At 40.4% G+C, this 26,484-nt stretch overlaps 1 pseudogene; it reads left to right on the forward strand.

Annotated features, from left to right (window-relative positions):
* The window catches only part of LOC134346864 (collagen alpha-1(IX) chain-like), a 134,555-nt pseudogene that overhangs the window by 59,373 nt on the left and 48,698 nt on the right, over positions 1-26,484 (forward strand).

The following is a 26,484-nucleotide window of genomic DNA, read 5'->3' on the forward strand; positions in this document are numbered from 1 at the left end:
TGTCCGGAATGAAACATTGTATTTCAAATTCACTCCAACACAACTATCACAAAAATGCTGAGGAAATGCTGCGCAGGTTGACTGTGGTTAAGAAGGCATATGGTGCATTGGCCTTCATCAACCGTGGGATTGAGTTTAAGAGCCGAGAGGTAATGTTGCAGCTATATAGGACCCTGGTCAGATCCCACTTGGAGTACTGGGCTCAATTCTGGTCGCCTCACTACTGAAAGGACATGGAAACCATAGAAAGGGTGCAGAGGAGATTTACAAGGATGTTGTCTGGATTGGGGAGCATGCCTTATGAGAATAGGTTGAGTGGACTCAACCTTTTCTCCTTGGAGCGACGGAGGATGAGAGGTGACCTGATAGAGCTGTATAAGATAATGAGAGGCATTGATCGTGTGGATAGTCAGAGGCTTTTTCCCATGGCTGAAATGGCTAGCATGAGAGAGCGTAGTTTTAAGGTGCTTGGAAGTAGGTACAGAGGAGACGTCAGGGGCAAGTTTTTTACACAGAGAGTGGTGACTGCGTGGAATCGGCTGCTGGCGGCAGTGGTGGAGGCAGAAATGATAGGGTCTTTTAAGAGACTCCAGGATAGGAATATGGAGCTTAGAAAAACAGAGGGCTATGGGTAAGCCTAGGTAGTTCTAAGGTAAGGACATGTTCAGCACAGCTTTGTGGGCTGAAGGGCCTGTATTGTGCTCTAGGTTTTCTATGTTTCTATAAATTAAAACCCTTTGAATTCCATCAGCCAGAGACTTTTGTAATTTACCAGAATTGACTGTAGAACATTGTACACCTGGTTGGTAACTCTAAATGCTATTTACTGTGATGTGAGGACATTGCACATAGTCTCAAAAACAGATTCCATTATAGAGTTAAAATTTCAGGCAGAAAATAAGGCAAGAGTTGTACACTGTGATTAGGACTACTCTCCGGTGTGCTGTGTAAACCTCATTGCATTTGGTTTAAAGACCTGTCTTTGTGTTGTAGTACGTATCTATTTTGCAGCAGAAATAATAGAGAGCTTCTCAAAATGGATTCTCACTATTCCTGGATTTCAGTGCTTTAAAGGGGATAGAGAGAGGGGAGGAGGGGTGGCAGGTTAGGGATACTATTATAGCTACAGAAAGGGTGGATAATGTAGCAGAATCCTCTTTTGAGTCAGTATGGGTGGAAGTCAGGAAGGGAAGGGAAGTCATTCCTGCCTGTGGCCATCAAACTTCACTTGGAGGGTTAGACACCCTGAGCCAATAGGTTGGTCCTGGACTTATTTCTTGGCATAATTTACATAATATTATTTAATTATTTATGGGTTTATATAGCTATATTTATACTCTGTTCTTGGTTGGTGCGACTGTAACAAAACAAAATTTCCCTCGGGATCAATAAAGTATGACTATGACTATGAAGAAGGTGGCATCCATCATAAAGGATCGTCACATCCAGGACATATCCTCTTCTCATTATTACAATCAGGGAAGAGGTACAGGAATCTGAAGATGCACGCACAACATTTCAGGAACAGCTTCTTCCCTTCTGCCATGAGACTTCTGAATGGTCCATGAACACTATTTTGTTTTCTTTTTGCATTACTTTTTGCTTTTATATATTCTCATTGTAACTTATAGTAAGTTTTCATGTATTGCACTGTACTGCTGCCACAAAACAATTTTCACAATGCTTGTCAGTGATCATAAGAACATAAGAAATAGGAGAAGGAGAAGGCCATCTGGCCCATCGAGCCTGCTCTGCTATTTAATAAGCTCATGACTGATCTGACCATGGACCTTTTCCCCATAACTTTTAATACCCCTACTATTCAAAAAACCTACATATTTACTGAGGTAGCCTCCACTGCTTCATTGGGCAGAGAATTCCTCAGATTCACCACTCTTTGGGAAAAGCAGCTCTTCCTCAGCTCCATCCTAAATTTACTCCCCTGACTCTTGAGTTTTAGTCTCACCTCCCAGTGGAAACAACTTTCCTGCCTCTATCTTATCTATCCATTTCATAATTTTAAATGTTTCTATAAGATCTCCTCTCATCCTTCTGAATCCCAGCGAGTACATTCCCAAGCAACTCAATCTCTCCTCATAGTCTACCCCCCTCATCTCTGGGATCAACCTGATGAACTTTCTCTGCACTGCCTCCAAAGCCAATAAATCCTTCCTCAAGTAAGGAGACCAGAAATGCATGCAGTACTCCAAATGCGGCCTCACCAGTACCCTGTGCGGTTACAACATAACCTCCCTGTTCTTAAATTCAATCCCTCTAGTAATGAAGGCCAATGTTCCATTTGTCGTCTTGATAGCCTGCTGCACCTGCAAGCCAGCCGTTTGTGATTCATGCACAAGCACTCCAAAGTCCTTCTGCACAGCAGCATGCTGCAATCTTTTACTATTTAAATAATAATCTGCTCTTCCATTTTTCCTTCCAAAGTGGATGACCTCGCATTTACCAACATTGTACTCAATCTGCCAGATCCTTGCCCACTCACCTAACCTGTCTATATATCTCTGCAGACTCTCCATATCCTCTGCACAATTTGCGTTTCCACTCAATTTAGTATCATCAGCAAACTTAGTTACACTACACTCAGCCCCCTCTTCCAGATCGTTAATAAATATCATGACTGGTTACTGGCCCAGCACCGACCCCTGCGGCACATCGCTCACCACTGGTTACCAAGCAGGGAAGCACCCATGTGTTCCAACTCTCTGCTTTGTATTGGTTAACGAATCCTCTATCCATGCTAATAGATCACCCCCATATATCTGTATCCATATCTTATGGATAAGTCTTTTATGTGGCACCTTATCGACTGCCTTCTGGAAATCCAGGTAAATAACGTCCATCTATTCCCCTCTATCCATTGTACTCATTATATCCTCAAAGGACTCTAATAGGTTTGTCAAACAGAACCTGCCTTTGTTGAATCCATGCTGTGGCTTCCTTATGGATCACCAAACTTCGCCAGCTTGGTATCAGCTCATCCCTCTGCAATTGGATCTTGGACTTTCAGACTAACAGACCCCAATCAGTTAAGCTAGACAACCTCTCCTTCTCCACTCTCACCCTGAACACCGGCGTAACTCAACGTTGTGTGCTGAGCCCTCTTCTGTACTGCCTTTTCACCTATGACTGCGTTCCTGTTCATGGTTCTATCTCCATAACCAACTTCACAGACGACACCACAGTGGTTGGCCTGATCAGAGGGGATGACGATTCAGCCTACAGGGACAAGGTCCAGTACCTGGCCACATGGTGTGCCGACAATAACCTGGCCCTTAACACCCAGAAGACCAAGAAGATCATTGTGGACTTCAGGCATGCTAGGAGCCACACTCACGTCCCCAGCTACATCAACTGAGCTGTAGTGGAGCGTGTATCAAGCTTCAAATTCCTTGGTCTCCACATTTCTGAGGATCTCACCTGGTCCCTGGACTCCTTCATCTTAATCAAAAAGGTGCAGCAGCGCCTTTACTTCCTGTGGAGCATGAAGAAAGCTCACCTCTGTCCCAGGATACGGACGGACTTTTACCGCTGTACCATTGAGAGCATACTCACCAACTGCATCTCAGTGTGGTATAGCAATTGTCCCATATCGGACCGCAAATCACTCCAACATGTAGTGAAAACTGCCCAGTGGATTATCGGCACCCATTTGCCCACCATTGAGAACATCTACCATAAACAATGCCTGGGCAGGGCAAAAAGCATTGTTAAGGATGCATCTCACCCTAACCACAGACTTTTTACTCTCCTCCCATCCGGTAGGCGCTACAGGAGCCTCCGCTCCCGCACCAGCAGACATAGGAAGAACTTCTTCCCTAAGGCTCTGACCCTGCTGAACCTCACATCACAGCGCTAAGCAGTATTGCATCCACATTGTACTGTCTCAGTACTTTTATATTTGTGTGCTGTAGCACTTACTTTTTATTTGCAGTTATTTTGTAAATAACACTATTATTTGCATTTCTGGTTAGATGCTAACTGCATTTCATTGGCTTTGTATTTGTACTCGGCACAATGACAATAAAGTTGAATCTAATGTAATCTAATCTAATTTGTTTCCAAATGCCTCGCTATTTCTTCTTTAATGATAGCTTTAATCATGTTTCCCAACTACAGAGGTTAAACTAACTAGCCTATAATTATCTGCCTTTTGCCTACATCCTTTTTTGAATAGTGATATGACATTCTCCTTCTTCCAATCTGCCCTGAGTCCCGAGAATTTTGGTAAATTATCACCACAGCCTCTATAATATCTCTGCCATTTCTTTCAGTACCTTGGGATGCATTCCATTAGGACTAGGGGACTTGGCTATCTTTTGGCCCACAGGTTTGCTCAGCACTACCTCTTTACTGATACCTATTGTATCGAGGTCCTCACCTCCTCTCACATCCATATCGTATCTCCTTGACATGTTAGATATGTCCGCCACCATGAAGACCAATGCAAAATAGCATTCCATTCTGATTCTGATTCTGAAAAAAAAAGTTAGCATGAATAAAGATGAACAGAGTAGCCCAGCAGATGGAAAAGGGAGAGGCTGAAAAATGTCTGGTGAAGCAAACACTGAAATACTGGAAGAACTGAACCAGTCAAGCAGCCTCTGATGGAAGAGAAACTGGTCCATGCTTCAGATGAGGGATCTTTCCTCAGGGTTGGAGAAAGAGTGGAGGGGTTACAGTTTTCAACACAGACTGGGGGGGGGGGGAAATGAAGTGCAAAACAAAATACTATATGGAAATTAGTTAAAACAGATCAGGTGATAAGGAGCATGAATTCTGACTGCAAGACAGGCATTTTATAATATCGTAGTTCTGATGAAGGATCCCTCACCCAAAATATTACTTGTTTTCACTTTCCCTAGATTCTTCACTGGAACAGTTCTGCCACCATCTTTTTTTTGCTATTATTTCAGTTGCCGGCATTGCACTTTTATTTGTTTTCCATATCTGCTGAGGCTTTGGTGTAGTTTGGATAAGGTCATGCTGGGAGAACTTTCAATGATCTGCCAAAAGGTTGAGAGGGGACTTGATAGAGGTGTTTAAAATTATGAGGGGGATTGATAGAGTTGATATGGATAGGCTTTTTTCATTGAGAGTGGGGGAGATTCAAACAAGAGGACATGAGTTGAGAGTTAAAGGGCAAAAGTTTAGGGGTAACATGAGGAGGAACTTCTTTACTCAGAGAGTGGTAGCTGTGTGGAACGAGCTTCCAGCAGAAGTGGTTGAGGCAGGTTTGATGTTGTTGTTTAAAGTTAAATTGGACAGCTATATGGACAGGAAAGGAATGGAGGGTTATGGGCTGAGTGCAGGTCGGTGGGACTAGGTGAGAGTAAGAGTTCGGCACGGACTAGAAGGGCCTGTTTCTGTGCTGTAATTGTCATATGGTTAAAAATAAATTTGAATATGTCAGGATATGTTTGTTGAAGTTCAGCTGTGGAACATTTTAAAGAGCAAATGATTATGAGACCATTGAAAAGAATGCCCAGTACCTTTTTAAGCATCCTGGTAAGCTGATTAAGCTATCTGAAGAGGAACTGGAAAGTTATTTGGGATATTAAAGACTGAGTTAAAAAGTAGAAAATATTAAATTTAGGCAGAAATCAAAAAATCTACCATCTGAATTTTTAAATTTTCAAATTCTAGACATTTACAATTTAAGAGGCTTGGTGAAGACACAGTTAACCATGCTATGATTTACTTCTACTGACCTCTCTGAGCCAATATAACTTTGACCGATGTGCACAAACTGACAATTTTGCTAAACGTACAGAGAATGACAACTGTTTTATTTTGGTTACATCTGTGAAGATGAGATGTCTTGGACTTGCAATGAATATATTAGATCCAAACATTATCAGTGAAGCTATTGCATTTAGTTACTTAATTTGATCAGTTTGCATATTTTGTAATTTGTCAGTGGGATCACTGGAGGTGGGAGGTTCAGTTAATCACTAGTTTATCTACCCTATTGATCAGCTTCAATAGGAATGAGATTGGAGGATACCCATCAATTAGAATTGAACAGAGAATTCTCAAATATAGGATAAAGATAACTTGCCAGACAATTATATTTTTGTATGTAATTGCTTTATTCTTCTATTTTGTACAATTTAGCTGAAACGATCTTTGTTCTGTTCCTCAGTGTACTGTATCATATCCTCCAGGATCTCCCGGACTGCCTAGTTATATTTTTGTATTTAAGTGCAGTATTCTTGAAGTTTTGTGCAATTTTACTAAAAAGAATCTTTGTTCTGTTCCTCAGTGTCCATTACCATGTCCTGCAGGTCCTCCTGGATCTCCCAGGCTGCCAGGATAAGGTAAACAGTAGTTATTTATACTGTTCTATTCCTGTTTATTGAGAACTGAATCCTGTCCTACAAGAAACCATGGTTGAGAACTCAATCAAAGAAACTGATTTTGATTTTTTTTATTACCTATTTTAGTTTGAAGAAAGGTTCTATTTATTTGGCAAGGCCGGTGGACAGACATGTTGGATAGGACAGAGAGATCCCAATCCTCTTTAATTGTGCTGTACAGTCTTTTACAGTGGTAGCCTAAGTTATTTGCACAAATTCTAGATTAAATGTTCGATACCCAACCTGCTGATTCACAGAGGAGGGTAATGATATCTGAACCAAGCTACCACATAAGGTAAAGGCCTACCTCACTGTTGCCTTTATTTTTGCTTTGTTGGTGACGACATTTTCCACTTGTGTCAGGGCTTAGACAGATAAATACTCCTGTGATTTGGCAGCATGCAGCTCTGTCACTGCACAATCCACCACTGTGCTTGAGTGGTCATTGGTTCCACAGACTCTCAGAATCACACAGCAGAGAATCAGGCCATTTGCCCCACCAGGTCTGTGTTGACCATCAAGCACCTTTTCACTTTATCAAATTTTATTCTCCTCACATTTCCGTCGACTCCCCCAGCCCCTGCCCTGATGCTACCCCTCACCTGCAGAGTAAGGACAATTTAAAGTTGTCAATTAGCCTACCAACGCACACAGCTTGGGGATAGAGGAAGTTACTGGAGGAAATTACCCAGAGGAAATCCTTATGGTCAGAGAGAGAATGTGCAAACTCCACATAAACACTAGAGGCTTGGATCACTGGAGAATTGAAGAATCTGCTCTTCCAACAGTGCCACTGTCATTCCAGAATCTTTCATTTCTGCCCATAATTTTGCAACACTTCAGAGTGACAAGGCGTGATTCCAGTTCTCTCTTGTTTAGTGTGTACCCTCAGTGAACCATGATTGACTTTAGTTGAGACCAGCATGTTTTTCAGTATTTCATGATGTTGCATTTTAATTCACTACACAACTGCACAAACCTGTTTCGTACTGATACTGAAAATTAACCACCTTTTCTCTTCTAGGGACAGAAAGGCCAAAAAGGTGTTGCTGGAGCAGTGGGCAAGGAGGGTCTGAAGGTATATGAACAGAGCCAAATTTCCTCTTAGTATATTTCTCAAGTTCTGTGAGAATTGTTATGCTTTTGGAATAGGCCATTCATCCCATGAAGTCAAAGTCAAAGAGCAGTGCAGCTCAGAAACAGGCCATTTGGCCCATCTAGTCTCTGCCAAGCTATTATTTTGCATAGTCTCATTGACCTCGACCTGGACCTTAGCCTTCCATGTACCTCCCATCGATGTACTTATCCTAATTTATCATAAATATTAAAATCAAACACACATCCATCACTTCCACTGGCAGCCTGTTGCACACTCTTACCAGCCTCTGAATGAAGAAGTTCCTCCTCAAGTTTCCCTTAAATATTTCACCTTTCACCCTTAACTTAGAACGTCTGGTTTTAGTCTCACCCAAAGGTTTTGACTTTGGCAGGACTCAAACCGAGACCCTTTGATTCACTTCAACCATGAGAAATTCAATGTGCTATCCATTGTGCCATGAGCAACCCATTAGATCCTCTTCCAGCTCCTAATTCCTGCCTTCCTCCTCCCATAGACCCGCAAATAGTGTGCCTTTAACATTCTCACATATTTCCCTTTAATGGACTCTACCTTTGCCCCACCTTTACTGTCAGTGAATTCCAACCATAATCACTCCTGGTTTAAGAAAGTTTTCCATATTTCCTTGTTTTTTTTTACACCTATGTTTTGGATCTTCTCTGCTCCTCTAATTATCCATAATGGGAACAAGGAAACTGAGAAACTTTGAAAAACAGGAACATAGGTAGCCCATAGGATCCTTTGATATTACTCCACCATTTATTATGATTATGATGGCTGTCTGTCTCCACACTATATTCTCATTCTTTCCTCAGGTTCTTCAATACTTTTTGCATCTAGAGATTTTTTTATTATAAATTTTCTGAAGACAATGAGCAACTTGACCACTATATCCCTCTGTGGTAATAAGCTACACAGGTTCACCAACCTCAGATGAGAAGAAGTTTGTCCATGCAGTGTCTTGAATGTCCTCCCCATAACCCAAAACACTGATCCTTCAGTACAGCTTCGCCAGAGGAAACATCATCCTCAAATCAAATTTGTCCAGCTCTGTTATAATTTTGTTAGTTTTTATGAGATCCCCTTTCCTCTATACTCTAGTTACTAGACATTTAATTGGTTGAATATTGCAACCAAAAAAAAATCTGGTGGACTATTGCTGTACTCACTCGCTGCCAAGCATATTCTTTCTTGAAAATGTAAGCCAAACTCCTATGGGTATGATGTTATCACCAAAGGCCTGTACATCTGAACTAAGCCACCCTTCAAAGAATGTGTGTATATAAATAAATAAGGGATGGGGTACGAGGGGGAGGTGGGGCATTAGCGGAAGTTAGACAAGTCAATGTTCATGCCATCAGGTTGGAGGCTACCTGAGTTGGAGCCAACTTCCGCTAATGCCCCACCTCCCCCTCGTACCCCATCTGTTATTTATTTATATACACACATTCATTCTTTCTCTCTCTCTCTCTCCTTTTTCTCCCTCTATTCCTCTGACTATACCCCTTGCCCATTCTCTGGGTTTTCCCCCTCCCCCTTTTCCTTCTCCCTGGGCCTCCTGTCCCATGATCCTCTCGTGTCCCTTTTGCCAATCACCTGTCCAGCTCTTGGCTCCATCCCTCCCCCTCCTGTCTTCTCCTATCATTTTGGATCTCCCCCTCCCCCTCCCACTTTCAAATCTCTTACTAGCTCTTCCTTCAGTTAGTCCTGATGAAGGGTCTCGGCCCGAAACGTCGACTGTACCTCTTCTGAGAGATGCTGCCTGGCCTGCTGCGTTCACCAGCAACTTTGATGTGTGTTGCTTGAATTTCCAGCATCTGCAGAATTCCTTGTGTTTAAGCCATCCTTGCTCCTTTCCTAAAATTCTCTTGCTATGAAGATTAATGTACCATTTGGCAACTTAACTGCTTCCTTAACTCATATGTTTGCTTTCTGTATCTAATGTATATCAATACATATTTTTGTAAAACAATTGGAATAACATGCTTTTATCTTGTTTTTCCTAACATAGTGGATAACTTCATACTTATCCACATTGTGCTGCATCTGCCAGGTTTTTGACTGTTCATGCAATTTGATGGCCAACTTGAAGCCTCTTAAACCCTCTTCCAGAATCCCACAGTGTTGTTGGCCATCCAGGTCATTAAATCACTAATCTCTCCACTATCCCACTGTTACCATTTGCACCTCAGATGACCCATTTATTACTACTTTCTGTTTTTGACTCTCAACTATTTTTTAGTTTACGCCACTATATTGATTCCAACTTGATACAGGTATAACAAAGAAAGCTAATGAAGGGATTGTCTAAAGTTATTTATAATTAATCTAAAATCCAGTCACAGCGTAGATAAGAAGTCATCTCAAAGTCCCTAAGTATAGTTCGGAACATGTTTCCTCAGTAAAGATGTTGTTTAATTTTGCATACTGAACTTTTATTTAGGAATTTATCAACATCTTTCTGAAAATGCACTGTTTCTCACTTGTCTATTCTACCAATTACATGCTCAGAGTTCTAATGTCAAACATTATTTGCCTTCCACACATCCATGTTGATTTTGGCTAATCCCATGATGATTTCAAATGCACCATTATCTCAACCTTCATGTTAGACTCCAGCTCCTTTCCCTCTACTAATGTTAGGATAACTAGCCTAGTGTCCTGTTTTATCCCTTACTCCTTCCAGAGTAGGTTCCCTCGATTTGTCATCATTGGAGCCGTCCTGAATTCCTCGACCAATTCTCCCATCAACATTATTATGATTGTGAAAGAGAATAATTCCAGACTCCTCAGAGTCATAGAGCATTACAGCATAGAAACAGGCTCTTCAGCCCATCTAGCCTTTGCCAGCCTGGGTTTACTCCTTAGTCCTATCTAGCTGCATACCGACCATAGCCCTCCGTGTCTTTCTCATTCATGTACCAAACTAAACTTTACTTAAATGTTACAATTGAACTTGCAACTGTCACTTCCCATTGACCCACACTTGTACCACCGCTGAGTGAAGATGTTCCCCCTCATATTCCCCTTAAACTGTTTCATCATTCACCCTCAGTATAGTTCCTGAAGGGAAAACTCCTGCATACGTTCACCCTCTCTATACCCCTCATAAATTTTCTATACTTCTATAAGATCTCTCCTCATTCTGCTGCACTCATGGGAATAAAATCATGGTCTATTCAACCTTCCCCTGTAACTTAGATCAAGTTCCAACAGCATCAGCATAAATTTTCTCTGCACTATTTCAGACTTATTGATATCTTTCCTACACGTGGGAAAATCTTCCCTGTATGCCCAATTGAACACTATAGTTGGAATTCTACCTCCTTGGAAAATAGCATACTTTTTCTAATCCTCTTACGCTTCAATGTTCTACAGAAAGTCTAATATACAGAATTGTGTACGGTACTCCATTTGGATTAACACTGTGTTTTATAGAGCTTCAACAGAACCTCGCTCCTTTTACATACAAATTAGGAGAAGGAAAACCTTACTTGATCCTTCAAGTCTCCTCCACCATTTGTTAAGTTTTCTTTACAGTTACTAACCGATCTCTCAATATATCCTGACACAATTTCCACGAATGTAAACCATAGTCTCTTTGTTTCCATACTACCTTCAGAAATATGGCATCTGAGCCACTTATTCCCCCCTTGTTCTTTATGCCAACGTGTATCAGTTCACATTTGTCTGTCTTCCCATTCTGTCAGTCTATTGTGTTTACTTGTTATTAACTTTCCTTGTCACCATATACCATATCCTCATTTTTATTTCATCTGCAAACGTTGATATGTTAGCATGCACACCTATATCCAGGCAAACTGCTAGGAACCTCTAAGGAGGAACATTGTCAACTGTACTTAGCAACATTAACATGATCACATGATTTCTTATCTACTGTGTGAATGATGCCTATATTCACAGACTTGCCTCCTTTAACCTGAAAAATAATTATAAATAACTTTAGAGAAACTTTTCTTTAGGCTTTCTCAGCCAGAAACGTTGACTGTTTATTCTTTTCCATAGATGCTGCTTGGCCTGCTGAGTTCCTCCAGCATTTTGTGTGTATTGCTTTCATTAGCTTTCTTTGTTACTTAATCAGAAAGTTCAATCTGATTAGTCAAATATATTGTATTTCTAACAAATCCATGTGTCCCTTCTTTTATTAATCCAAATCCCTTAAAGTGTCAATTATTTCTAACTATTTGCCACCACATTAATCCAAGATTAAATAAATCAACCGGTCAGCAGTTACCACGTATGCCCTTGCACCCCATTTCATATTGCTAATCTAGTGATTTATGGATTATTTCCTCTTGTGGATACCTTGGAAAATTTGAATGTTAAATATTGTCTAGTGTGGGATAATATCAAACATCCAAGCATTGACATTATGGAAGAGCCTGAATCTACTTTCACTAATGTACTGTAGATGTGCAGTTTCTTGCAATCACCTTTTGATACTCTGTTCTACACAAATGTGCAACAATAGAAGTCATTATTGCCAAGAGCTTTTTTCTTGGGAAACATTGACACAGAGAAATGAACAAAACTGGAAGCTTTCTGATCTAAGTTGAAAAGCACCGTCCAAAGGAGCTTTGGAAGCTCAGATTTCTGAAAGACTTTTCTGTCTTCAGAGTGAGGGGATTCACTGCTCAGCAATTAACACTTCTCAGTAATGGTGCTTTGTTTTGCAAAGTTGGATTATTCTGTAAAATGTATTCTTTTGTCATTGTTAAAATACAGGGCAATCGTGGCTCTCCTGGGCCACAAGGTATCAGAGGTCTCCCTGGATCTGAGGTATATATGTGATATCATTCAATTAAAGTAAATATTTTCTAAATGCATACATATTTTCTGAGTATATTTCAGTTTTCATAATTCACATAAATACCATCTGTGATGTTTTGACAACTGAATAAGCATAGAAACTTACAGCACATTACAGGCTCTTCAGCCCATAATGTTGTGCTGACCATGTAACCAAAATAGTTAACCAGTTTGCTATAACTCGGCTGATGTCTCTATTAAGCACTTGATACAGATATGTTAAATATTTATTATGACCATCTCCTATCTCCTCATTAGTAATTTCATTCATATTAAAAGTGGATTTCCCACCAGAGTGTAAACAGTAGGTGCTTACCTTCCATCCTTCAGATGTTAAATTTAACTGTCTAAATTTCCCTCCATGTTAAGTCTTATAAAAACAAAAGTTCTAAAGTCTAATGTAAGACTCAATATGTTATCACTGCCTAATTTATGATTGTGTTTATTACAGTATTTCCAGGCTTTTTCTCAACAATTTTATTTAGATAATCAGTAAGAAAGATTAGTTTAGGTGAAGCGTCTTTGTCACTGCTAAACAGTGGAATTGATAGAAAATGGAAGAGGAATGCACTTGTATCATTTCTCTTAGAGAGCTCATGAACAGTTCTGTAAGTTCTCCATAAGAAAGTCTTTCTTCTAATCAATATATCCTGTGTCTTGTTCCCTCAGTCATTTTCAGCTTAATGTCAGCATCTGTCTGTCCCCACTTGTCAGCAGGAATCCATCCCAATTGTCCAACATCATCACATCATTAAATTTCAGATGCAACTATCAAAAATATTAAAATTATTTTGTTTCCAGAAATTAGGACTAGTTTCCCATCACAACGTCAGCACTGCAGCGGTAAACACAGAGTCACAGGCTCTTTGATTTAGTTTAACCTATTATTAGTTATTTTACTCTAGGGTTCTCATGGACGTAGAGGTTTTCCTGGTGCATCAGGAAATAAAGGGAGCAAAGTGAGTACTATATTAAAAATATTTTCCATGAGGATGTACAATATATTATAACTTTCAGTCAATTTGTTATCAGTTAAGCTTGCAAAGAAAGAATTATTGCTCTTCTCATCTACAATGCCTATATTAATATTTTTGAAACAGATACAATTATTTTACTTAATATTCTGTATTTGTGTTATTTTTCCCAAGCCAATTTCCTCTGCAATTCTTGTGCTACCTCCAACCTAATTTTAACACATCATGTTCCTTCAATACTTGTTCTCTCCATTGCCACAGCAAAGTTCTCTTTGCTCCTGTTGTTTTGCCTCAGCACATTTAATACACTTCCTCATTGCTTTACTGTAATTTCTATCCAGAGTCCTAAAAATTATACCTTAAGATGTCATCCCATTTTCTTTGTGCCTATTACAGTTCCTCTTTAATGGCATCATTCTGGAAGATTACTTTCACATTAATACACATGGTAATGGAACTCAAGTTATATTTTTGAAATTACCTTTCAGATTTCCACTATGCCATAATAAATAATAAAATAATGTGAGATAGCAAATCTCAAGGTTGTATAACTTATACATTCTTTGATAATAAATGAATCTTGAATCTTGATAATTAATATAAGCAATATTAATAAATAAAGTTTTGATATTGACTCTCACTAGACATCATGAGCATTTGGATGAACTGCAGAATAACTGAGATTTAGAGAAGGAATTTCAGCTCTTACTTTCTGTCAATCAATATTTCTGGAATTAAACTTAATTTTGTTTTGCAGTTTAACATTTATTATTAGAATTTTTCTTTTCTAATAGTTCAGTTTAACAAAAATTCCCTTTTCTACCTCTGGCATATATGTAAATGAGGCCTCTTGGTTGTGCTTGCCAATGTGGATAGTGAGATGTCTCCTTGACATTGCACAACTGTAGATCTACGTGGCACTAACATAAACTTTAGATCTGAAGTCAGACCTGTTAGCAGATGCAAGATCAAAGGTATTGTGAAAGGACGAATCTCATAGAATTTTTTGAGGATGTAACTAGTAGAGTGGATAGGGGAGAACCAGTGGATGTGGTATATTTGGATTTTCAAAAGGCTTTTGACAAGGTCCCACACAGGAGATTAGTGTGCAAACTTAAAGCACACGGTATTGGGGGTAAGGTATTGGTGTGGGTGGAGAATTGGTTAGCAGACAGGAAGCAAAGAGTGGGAATAAACGGGACCTTTTCAGAATGGCAGGCGGTGACTAGTGGGGTACCGCAAGGCTCAGTGCTGGGACCCCAGTTGTTTACAATATATATTAATGACTTGGATGAGGGAATTAAATGCAGCATCTCCAAGTTTGCGGATGACACAAAGCTGGGTGGCAGTGTTAGCTGTGAGGAGGATGCTAAGAGGATGCAGGGTGACTTGGATAGGTTGGGTGAGTGGGCAAACTCATGGCAGATGCAATTTAATGTGGATAAATGTGAAGTTATCCACTTTGGTGGCAAAAATAGGAAAACAGATTATTATCTGAATGGTGGCCGATTAGGAAAAGGGGAGGTGCAACGAGACCTGGGTGTCATTATACACCAGTCATTGAAAGTGGGCATGCAGGTACAGCAGGCGGTGAAAAAGGCGAACGGTATGCTGGCATTTATAGCGAGAGGATTCGAGTACAGGAGCAGGGAGGTACTACTGCAGTTGTACAAGGCCTTGGTGAGACCACACCTGGAGTATTGTGTGCAGTTTTGGTCCCCTAATCTGAGGAAAGACATCTTTGCCATAGAGGGAGTACAAAGAAGGTTCACCAGATTGATTCCTGGGATGGCAGGTCTTTCATATGAAGAAAGACTGGATGAACTGGGCTTGTACTCGTTGGAATTTAGAAGATTGAGGGGGGATCTGATTGAAACGTATAAGATCCTAAAGGGATTGGACAGGCTAGATGCGGGAAGATTGTTCCCGATGTTGGGGAGGTCTAGAACGAGGGGTCACAGTTTGAGGATAGAGGGGAAGCCTTTTAGGACCGAGGTTAGGAAAAACTTCTTCACACAGAGAGTGGTGAATCTGTGGAATTCTCTGCCACAGCAAACTGTTGAGGCCAGTTCATTAGCTATGTTTAAAAGGAAGTTAGATATGGCCCTTGTGGCTACAGGGGTCAGGGGGTATGGAGGGAAGGCTGGGTTCTGAGTTGGATGATCAGCCATGATCATAATAAATGGCGGTGCAGGCTCGAAGGGCCGAATGGCCTACTCCTGCACCTATTTTCTATGTTTTCTATGTTTCTATGTATGTGTTGATGTAGAATTATTCAGAGCTACTAATTGCCCTGAACTAATAAAAGATTTTTTGAACTTTTTCTTAATTCAATACTATTATTTAGTTGTAAAATCCTACAGTCGGTCCAAGGATAATTCAGGAACATTTAAACTTTGGCTGCATGTGATTAGTAACCAGTGTTAGGCACCCTGCTGTTGGTTAGCATCAAGGTGGAGAATACTGCACTGAACCAGTATGAATTTTGTAGCTTTCAAATTCTAATACAGCCTTCATACACCCTTTTACAGGTTTCTGCCTCACAGCTTCATTCCTGAAATAGCATCCTTTTTGTTGCACTTCATAAAGAACAGATAAAATTGAAGTTTCATTTCACAATAAGAAGTTTCCAGCTATTTTTTGAAGCATTTTTTTTAAAGCAGGAAATATAAAGTCTGAAGCTTATCAATTCTAAACGTTTTCTTTTCCTTCCAGGGAACTCCAGGATATAATGGCTTGCCGGGGCCCCCAGGCCCACCTGGACCTACTTTAAGTGTCCAGTGATTTTTACTGTAGTTAATTTCAAGGTGCATGATAGATTTTGTTCAGGTAGGTTAGACAGCAGGACCACTGACCAATACAAAAATGCTGATTTCTATCCCCTGACTACAGACCTGTTGCTGGAAGATTGGGGGTCAGTGGTGCCCTTTTACAACAGTCACAGACACACTTTCCACTTTCTGCATTAAAAATTATCTAACTGATTTGATTGAATAAAGCACTCTGCGGTTATAACCTGTTTTGTTTTCAAATATGAAGTATTGGTGCACTGTAGACTGTTAGGTGAAAGCACTAGAGCACAAAACAAACTGCACTGTCGACGTAACTGGGTAGTTCACAATTTGTGCAACATACATCAAAGTTGCTGGTGAACGCAGCAGGCCAAGCAGCATCTGTAGGAAGAGGTGCAGTCGATGTTTCAGGCCGAGACCCTTCGTCCGGACTAACTGAAGGAAGAGTGAGTAAGGGATTTGAAAACTGGAGGGGGAGGGGGAGATGCAAAATGATAGGAGAAGACAGGAGGGGGAGGGATAGAGCCGAGAGCTGGACAGGTGATAGGCAAAAGGGGATACGAGAGGATCATGGGACAGGAGGTCCGGGAAGAAAGACAAGGGGGGGGTGACCCAGAGGATGGGCAAGAGGTATATTCAGAGGGACAGAGGGAGAAAAAGGAGAGTGAGAGAAAGAATGTGTGCATAAAAATGAGTAACAGATGGGGTACGAGGGGGAGGTGGGGCCTTAGCGGAAGTTAGAGAAGTCGATGTTCATGCCATCAGGTTGGAGGCTACCCAGACGGAATATAAGGTGTTGTTCCTCCAACGTGAGTGTGGCTTCATCTTTACAGTAGAGGAGGCCATGGATAGACATGTCAGAATGGGAATGGGATGAGGAATTAAAATGTGTGGCCGCTGGGAGATCCTGCTTTCTCTGGCGGACAGAGCGTAGATGTTCAGCAAAGCGGTCTCCCAGTCTGCGTCAGGTCTCGCCAATATATAAAAGGCCACATCGGGAGCACCGGACGCAGTATATCACCCCAGTCGACTCACAGGTGAAGTGATGCCTCACCTGGAAGGACTGTTTGGGGCCCTGAATGGTGGTAAGGGAGGAAGTGTAAGGGCATGCGTAGCACTTGTTCCGCTTACACGGATAAGTGCCAGGAGGGAGATCAGTGGGGAGGGATGGGGGGGACGAATGGACAAGGGAGTTGTGTAGGGAGCGATCCCTGTGGAATGCAGAGAGAGTGGGGGAGGGAAAGATGTGCTTAGTGGTGGGATCCCATTGGAGGTGGCGGAAGTTACGGAGAATAATATGTTGGACCCGGAGGCTGGTGGGGTGGTAGGTGAGGACCAGGGGAACCCTATTCCTAGTGGGGTGGTGGGAGGATGGAGTGAGAGCAGATGTACGTGAAATGGGGGAGATGCGTTTAAGAGCAGAGTTGATAGTGGAGGAAGGGAAGCCCCTTTCTTTAAAAAAGGAAGACATCTCCCTCGTCCTAGAATGAAAAGCCTCATCCTGAGAGCAGATGCGGCGGAGACGGAGGAATTGCGAGAAGGGGATGGCGTTTTTGCAAGAGACATTTTAATTCCACATCCCATTCCCATTCTGACATGTCTATCCATGGCCTCCTCTACTGTAAAGATGAAGCCACACTCAGGCTGGAGGAAAACCTTATATTCCGTCTGGGTAGCCTCCAACCTGATGGCATGAACATCGACTTCTCTAACTTCCGCTAAGGCCCCACTTCCCCCTCGTACCCCATCTGTTACTCATTTTTATGCACACATTCTTTCTCTCACTCTCCTTTTTCTCCCTCTGTCCCTCTGAATATACCTCTTGCCCATCCTCTGGGTCACCCCCCCCTCTTGTCTTTCTTCCTGGACCTCCTGTCCCATGATCCTCTCGTATCCCCTTTTGCCTATCACCTGTCCAGCTCTCGGCTCTATCCCTCCCCCTCCTGTCTTCTCCTATCATTTTGGATCTCCCCCTCCCCCTCCAACTTTCAAATCCCTTACTCACTCTTCCTTCAGTTAGTCCTGACGAAGGGTCTCGGCCTGAAACGTCGACTGCACCTCTTCCTACAGATGCTGCTTGGCCTGCTGCGTTCACCAGCAACTTTGATGTATGTTGCTTGAATTTCCAGCATCTGCAGAATTCCTTTTGTTTGAGTTCACAATTTGTGTTGAGATCCTTCATCAGTCCAGATGAAGGGTCACAACCCGAAACGTGACTATCCAATTTCCTCCACAGATGCCGCCTAGTCCACTGAGCTCCTCCAACTGTTGCATTTTGCTTTATATCTGTACTTGCTAGTGATACTGGTAAAAAGCATGAACTGAATCAGAACACCAGGCAATGATGGCTTGTGATCATTGAATAGGCAGAATGAATGGCCTCTTCTTGGTTTCACTGGGAGTTTCATTTGATTCATACAGGATGTACAAAGCCTTGGTGTCTTACTTTACAATTGTAACATTCATCTGAATATACATCATAGTTTAGTCAGTTAGTGGGATAATAAAATTGATTAGAATTTAAAGTCCATCAAAAAGATGTAACTTCTGAAAACGCTGCATATACTTGTCAACATAGTTTACTGAAATCCTAATGTTGGGGAATGAGGCAAACTAACACTCTGGAGCAATTTGACTCCGAGATGACTAAATAAATTGAATAACCTACCTCTGCAACTATACTGATATGGGTTTCTCTTTTTTTTTACTTTTAACTCTGTTCACTGATCCTTGCACATGCGCAGATAATCTTTCAGAGGAATCGGTGGCAAAAAAAAATGCTGCAGAATAAACAGAGGCAATATTCATATTTGTTACACTGTATCAAAATGTTTGAAGGAAAGCAACCAATGTATAACCAGTATTGCTCAGATGTGATTAACTGGATGTGATGAAAAGAATATTATGAATAAATCTTCTGCATTCTAGGGCCCTGAAGGTGCGCATGGTAGAAATGGAGAACCAGGCATCAATGGCGCCAAAGTAATTATTTTGTCTTTTTCATATTGCTTACGTACAATTTGTGTTATTCTTTGTATGATTCATTGCTTATCAGGGTCTTTTTGTTTATAAATGATGAACATATGTGACAATGACGCAGTAATCTAATTGAAATTTTGTATAAAACATAAACAGGTGATTTAAGGGAACAAAACTTTTCATTTGCAAACTTTTTCATGTGTATACATCCCATTACAGCATCCCCTGACCTTCTAGATTTTAGAATTATTATTATAGTTGAGCACAGTTTTATTGTTCTCCAACATCCAGATTCCAGAGCAACCAGTAATTAGCAAGACTTGACAGTCTTGGTGAATTTGCTACTCCATGAATTAAAACAAAGAGGAGATAGCTCCCACAGAAAAGAACTAACTTCATGGAAAATGATAAACCAAATCCTCTGATTGTGACAGGATTCTGTGCATCAAAGGCTTTAACAGTGATTTGTTTCTCTCCAGGGTCCAGAGGGACCTCAAGGACAGCATGGTGCTCCAGGACCTAAAGGCGAACCTGTAAGTATTTATTTCTATGCTAACTACAATACTGAAATAAATATACCATTAAAAGTGATACATAATTTTCTTGTTTTTCGTAACGTGTGCTTGAAGATGCTTTGTTTTCTTTCCCTTTCTACACATACAACTTTCTAAATGAAACATATATTTCTTTCCAACACATGAGGCTGGAGCTGCTATAGGCCACTCACCCGCAGAAGTCTGCTTCACCGTTCAATAAGGTCAAGACTGATCTGATTGCAACCTTATTTCCACATTCCCATCTGCCTGTGGTAACCTTGACACTTTATTTCTTGTATATCTATATACCTTGGCTTAAGGTATATAGATATACAATATGCAGACTCTGCTTTGAATCCCTTTAAAGAAGACACTTGAATTGAATTAAATTTGAATTTATTACTTACATCCTTCATATACATGAGGAGTAAAAATCTTTATGTTACGTCTCTGTCTAAATGTGCAATGTGCAACTTATAATAGTTTATAATAAATAGTATGTACAACAGGACAGTAAATATAACATAGAAATACTATTGTATCAGCATGAATTAATGCATATATTTCTGACCCATTGAGTTATTTTGAAACAATAACCTTACTTCTAGATTCTCCATGTTCCTGAGGACCTTGGATTTGTAAATTTCTGAAGCATCCCCTGCCACGTATTGACTACTACAGCATTTGTCTGAGTGGTGAAGAGGAAAATTTTGATCATGAGCCAAAAGCAGGAGGTTGTGTAAATGACTGCTTTTAGATACTCCAGTTCTGTGGAGATGTTCCACCAAAGTCCCTTTGGAGCTTACACATTAAAGAAATTTACCTTCTAACCATTAAACTCTAAGGAGATAAAGTTTGGAAAGGCGGTGAGAAATTTGAGGTTAGGGTTTTCTCTGGCACAAGTGAAGATGAATTTCTGTCCTTCTGGGCCAAGGCTCTGACATGCTCAGTGGATTACCTCATAACACACAGCCTGCCATTTCAGACAATGGAAACATGGTGACATGCAGAACCTTAAAGAGCAGTAGCTGCTTTAAAGAGGCAAATGTGCCCAGATGGATGTTTTAGCCAACTAAATAAAGGGCTGTATGAGGCACTTAAAGTGAAAGTAGAGGACTGATGGGCACATTAAGCACCCAAAGGCAAATTTTCAGACTACTTTCATGTACCTTACTTTGGTCACTGTTGTAAGTGGCAGTAGGGATGGAAATTGCCTGTATCTCCATGCTATTTACATACAAAAATCAGGCTTATGCCATCTGGTTTGAATAGATCATGCTATGGCAGAAAATGCTAGCATTGAGAGTTGTAATTTATTTCAAGGGCAAGCTACCAAAGAGAGGCTAGTGTTTGAAATGTGTACAAGACAGAAGCACTGAAATAACTATACAAAATTGTTTTCTGAGTGTGTGTTATATGGTGAGGTCGTGTTCTTTATTAATTTTTAATGACTCAAATGGCTGTGGTAGTGGCATTTGATATCACATATCCCGTTATCTACCTTTACTGCCCCTCCTCCTTCCCTTCCTCCTATGTTCTACTGTACTATCCTTTCAGATTTCTTCATCTCCAGCCCTTTATCTTTCCTCCCACCTGGCTTCATTTGTCACCTTCCAGCTATCCCTCTCCTCCTCTCCCCCCCCATCTTTTTTATTCTGGCATCTCCCCCCTTCCTTTCCAGTCCTGAAGAAGGGCCTCCACCAGAAACATTGACTCTTGTTCATTTCCATGAATGCTGCCTGACCTGCTGAGTTCCTCCAGCATTTTGTGTATGTTGCTTTGGATTTCCAACATCCATAGAATTCCTTGTGTTTAGAATTTGATTTTTTTTAGAAATCCAATAAGGAACAAAAAGGAAGATTAGGGCAAACCAGAATAGATGGAGATTAACATTAATGAATTTACTGTTGTTTTGTGGTGTTTTATTGATTCAACTTTCACACATTGTCATGTCTCTAATCTCCATGCTATCATTACCAATAGGAACATCATAGTAGTATACCTCTCAAATGATTGGTTCATCCTCAAACGAGTTATAACTAAACCAGAACCTGCCCGCTTGCCTCTGGAAGAAAGCAAGAAATGCTTTCTCTCTCTCTCCCCATACATGCATTTGTTTAACAAAGTTCTTGATTAATTTAACTGATTGGCTACCTTCCAGTGATTTTGCAAGTGATACTGACATATGGTACCATCAATGCTGGTTAATTAAACCAAAGAAATTTGAATATTTTGTCTAAAAATCAAACTTCTGCATGTGCTGTGAGCTGTTTGATTCAAGCAAGATGTTACACCATGGAACAAATAAAAATGCTCAAACCACAGAATTTCCAGTCCAAAGAATGGAAACAGTAGAGGGTTGGAGGAAGTGGGGTAAAGAGTTTACACACCATATTGAGCTGATTATGCAAGATAAACCAGAACAGATGAAAATAAAGTTGCTGTTATGTCTTATTATCTCATTAACCTAAGGCAGAGAAATGAACTGTAGCATAAAGCCTTTCAAATTTTACTCTAGAAATGTTTTTTGATATGCCGTTAGCTCATTTCAATTCACCTATGAATGAAACTGTGGATCTTCACTATTTTTATTCTTGCTTTCAAGAACACGAACAAACTTCTGATACTTAACAAGAGTCCAAACTGATAAAAGACCATTTCAAGCTTTGCAACTTTGTAGGATTCAAAGTACAAAGTAAAATTTATTATCAGTGTACATACATGTCACTAGGTACAACACTGATATTCTTTTTCTGCGGCCATACTTAGCAAATCTATCTATAGAATACATAACTGTAAACTTTAAACATCAGGAACTATAAACTGTAAACAAACTGTGCAAATCCAAATATAAATTATAACATAAAAAACAATGTAATAGAGCTCTTAAATGAATGTAGTTATCTCCTTTTGTTGAAGAACCGGATAGTTGAAGAGTAGTAAAAATTCCTGAAACTGGTTTTGCGAGTCCTAAGGCACCTATACCTTCTACCTGATGGCAGCAGCAAGAAAAGAGGATGGCCTGGATGGTGAGGATCTTTGATGATGGATGCGGCTTTTCTACAGCAATGTTTCAAGTAGATGTGCTCAATGGTTGGGTGAGTTTTCCCATGATGTAATAGGCCAAATCCACTACCTTTTGTAGGAATTTTCGCTCAAAGGCATTGGTGCTCCCATAGCAGGCTGTGATGCAGCCAGTCAGCATATTTTCCACCACACACCGACAGAGTTTGCCAAGGTTTTTGATGACATGCCAAACCTTCTGAGGAAGTAGAGGTGTTGTGTGCTTTATTCGCAATGTGTCCAGGATAGGTCCTCTGAGATAGTAACACCCAGGAGTTTAAAGTTACTGTCCCACTCCACCTCTGATTCTGTGATGATTACTAGCTCATGGACCTCTGGTTTCTCTCTGCTGAGGTCTACAATCCGTTCCCTGGTCGTATTGACATTAAGTAAGAGGTTGTTATTACACCACTCAGCCAAGTTTTCAATCTCCCTTCTATATACTAATTCATCACCCCTTTTGATACAGCCCACAACAGTGGTGTCATCAGCAAACTTGTATATGGTGTTGGAGCTATACTTAGCCACACAGTCAGAGGTGTAAAGTCTGTAGTGTAGGGGGTTAAGCACACATCCCTGCAGTCCTCCTGTGCTGATGGAGGTTGTGGAGGAGATATTTCTGCCAAACCAAATTGACTGGGGTATACAACTGAGGAAATCCAGGATCGAATTGCACAATGGGATATTGAGGCGCAGGTCTAGGAGTTTACTGAGTTGTTTTGAGGGGATGATAGTGTTAAATGCCGAGCTGTAATCAATAAAGAGCATCCTGATGTATGCATATCTTTGCTGGCCAGATGTTCCAGAGTTGTGTGAAGAGCCAATGAGATAGCATCTGTTGTAGGCCTGTTGCTTTGGGGGGGGGCTAATTGGAGTGGATCCAAGTCACCATTCAGACAGGAACAGCTATGCTTCAACACCAGCTTCTCAAAAACACTTCATCACTGTGGATGTAAATGCCACTGGGCAATAGGCGTTTAGACAGGTTACCATGCTCTTCTTGGGCACTGGTATGCTTGTGCAGCTTGGTACCACTTCCTTCAGGAGCAAGAGGATGAAGATATCTATCAATACACCGGCCAGTTGGTTAGCACAGGTCTTCAGAACTTGGCCAGGTACTGGGTGCTCTCCTGGAGTTCACTCTCATGAAGGCAGTCCACACGTCATCTTCAGATACTGATACCAAGGGATCATCAGGAGACATGGGTGTGTGCAATGGTTTCTCCCTGTTCAGGTGGTCAACGTGAGCATAGAAGGCATTGAGCTCATCTGGAAGCGAAGCTCTGCTGTTTCTATGTTGCAAGATTTAACTTTGTAGATGTTTATGGCATTCAAACCCTGAGACAGCTGTCGATCGTCCCTCATTGGTTCCAGTCTAGTCCAGAATCTATATTTTGCCCAAGAGATGGCTTTCCGGAGATCATACCTGCACCTCTTGGGGCATTCTTGATCTCCAGACTTGAATGCTTCTGATCTGGATCTCAGCAGATTCTGGATTTCATTGTTCATCCAGGGCTTCTGACTGGAGAAATCCCTGAATGATTTTGTGGGGGACACACTCATCCACAGTTGTTTTAATGAAGTCTGTAATGACCCTGGTGTAGTCATTCAGGTCCTCAGATGAGTTCTTGAGCACGGCCCAGTCTATTGACTCAAGGCGATCCTGTTACCATTCCTCCACCTCCTAAGGCCACCCTTAGTTAACTTGACCTCTGGAGCTTTGCTGTTTAGGCTCTCTCTATATGCAGGTAGCAGGAGTACAGCCAAATGATCTGACTTACCAAAATACAGTCTTGGGAAGGAATGATAGGCACTTCTTATTGTAGTGTAGCAGTGGTCTAGTGTGTTAGGAACATTGGAGCAATAGATTCTGTGCTGGTGATAATTGGGCAGGATTTTCTTCAAACAGGGCTGGTTAAAGTTGCTGAGTATAATTTGAAATGCATCGGGATGGGCCGTTTCTTTCTTTTTTAAATTTTATTTAATTTTTTAAAGAAGAAATATAAGGATTCAATTAATACAACAATTAATACATATTGAAAAAAAATAATTCAAATATATTAATAAGTCAGAGAGAAAATAAAACACCTATCCCAACACCATCTCCCCGCATTTAGGAAAAAGGAGGGAGAAAAAAAAAACATAAAAGACAGAGGAAAGAAAGGAGAGAAGAAAAAAGAAAAGAGAAAAAAAAAGAAAAAAAGAAGAGTAGGCATCCAGCTCTCGGAGTCAGTTTAAAATACAAATTAAAGAAACTAGCTTATAATAAGGGATATATTAATTTTTAAAAATTAAAATAAATAAATTAAACCATCTGGGCATTTAAGTAATCGAAATACGGTTGCCAAACCTCAATAAACACAGTGTATCCATTCCTAAGGGTATAAGTAATCCTCTCAAGGGGTATACAACTTTGCATTTCTTTATTCCAACGATCAATATGTACAAGGGAATCGGATTTCCATGTTACCACTATGCATTTCCTGGCCGCTGACAACGCAATTTTAATAAATTTGGATTTATTCCTGGGAAGGTTAACTTTCAAAATTGCTAAGTTCCCCAGAAGAAATAATTCTGGGTCTAGAGGGAAATCCATCGCCAGAATCTTTCCCAGTACCTCCTCCAGATCTATCCAAAAAGATCTCAGTTTCGTGCATAGCCAGGTGGAATGCAAAAAGGTACCAACATCTATGCCACACCTGAAACACTTGTAAGAAATTTCTGGTTTATTTTTATGTATTTTTCAGGTGTGAGATACAACTGACGTAAAAAATTAAAATGTATCATTCCGTATCTAGAGTTGATAAGAGTGGTAACACTATCCAAACATAGATGTGACCAACATTGATGATCAATTACAATGCCCAAGTCCGACTCCCATCTCTCCCTCGATCTGTATATACCAAGCTTTGGGCATTGGTCCTGGAATAAAGAATACATATTAGAAATAAATTTAGTTGTATTCCCCTTTCGAATTTGAATCTCCATGTCTAAGCAACTTGGTAGGGCCAGTGATGGACCCAATCAGTCCCTCAAAAAAGATCGTAATTGGAGATAGCAGAAGAATGGGTTATTAGATAAATTATATTTATTTTTAAGTCCCTCAAAAGACATAAATTGTTTCTGCTGATTATAACAATCTTCAATGCACCTGATACCATGTTGATACCAGGTGACTAGAAATTTATTACCCAGAGTCATGGGTATTAATCTATTCTGAGATAGAGGCGTCTTTGAGGATATTTCTTTTTTTAGACCCATAAATTGTTTAATTTTTTTCCCAGATATAAATTACATGTCTCAGTAGAGGATTGTTTGTTTTCTTTTTAATTAAATTTGAAGTCCCATTTATATATAAATTCTTCTGCCATCTCTTCTCCTACCATATGTAAGCCAATTGTAACCCAAGAAGGAACAGTTGTCTCATCAAAAAAAAGCAATAAAACGTGCTTGTGCAGCTAAATAATATTTTTTTAAATCTGGTAATTTTAACCCTCCCAATTTATAGTCCCAGGTCAATTTTTCCATGGAGATTCTAGATATTTTACCCGACCATAAAAATAGACGAATATGTCCATTGAAGATCTTTAAAAAATTATTCAATAATGGGATAGGTAAAGACCGAAAAAATTACTGAAGTCTTGGCATTATCTTCATTTTTATACAGTTTACCCTGCCCATCAGTGTGATGGGAAGGTTTATCCACCTACGTAGGTCCTCCTCGACATTCCGCAGCAAGGGGAGATAATTAAGTTTATAAAGGTCATCTAAATTACGATTAAACTTAATCCTCAGATATTTCATGTTGAATTTAACCCA

This window comes from Mobula hypostoma, chromosome 1, assembly GCF_963921235.1.
Source record: "Mobula hypostoma chromosome 1, sMobHyp1.1, whole genome shotgun sequence".
Classification (NCBI taxonomy): domain Eukaryota; kingdom Metazoa; phylum Chordata; class Chondrichthyes; order Myliobatiformes; family Myliobatidae; genus Mobula; species Mobula hypostoma.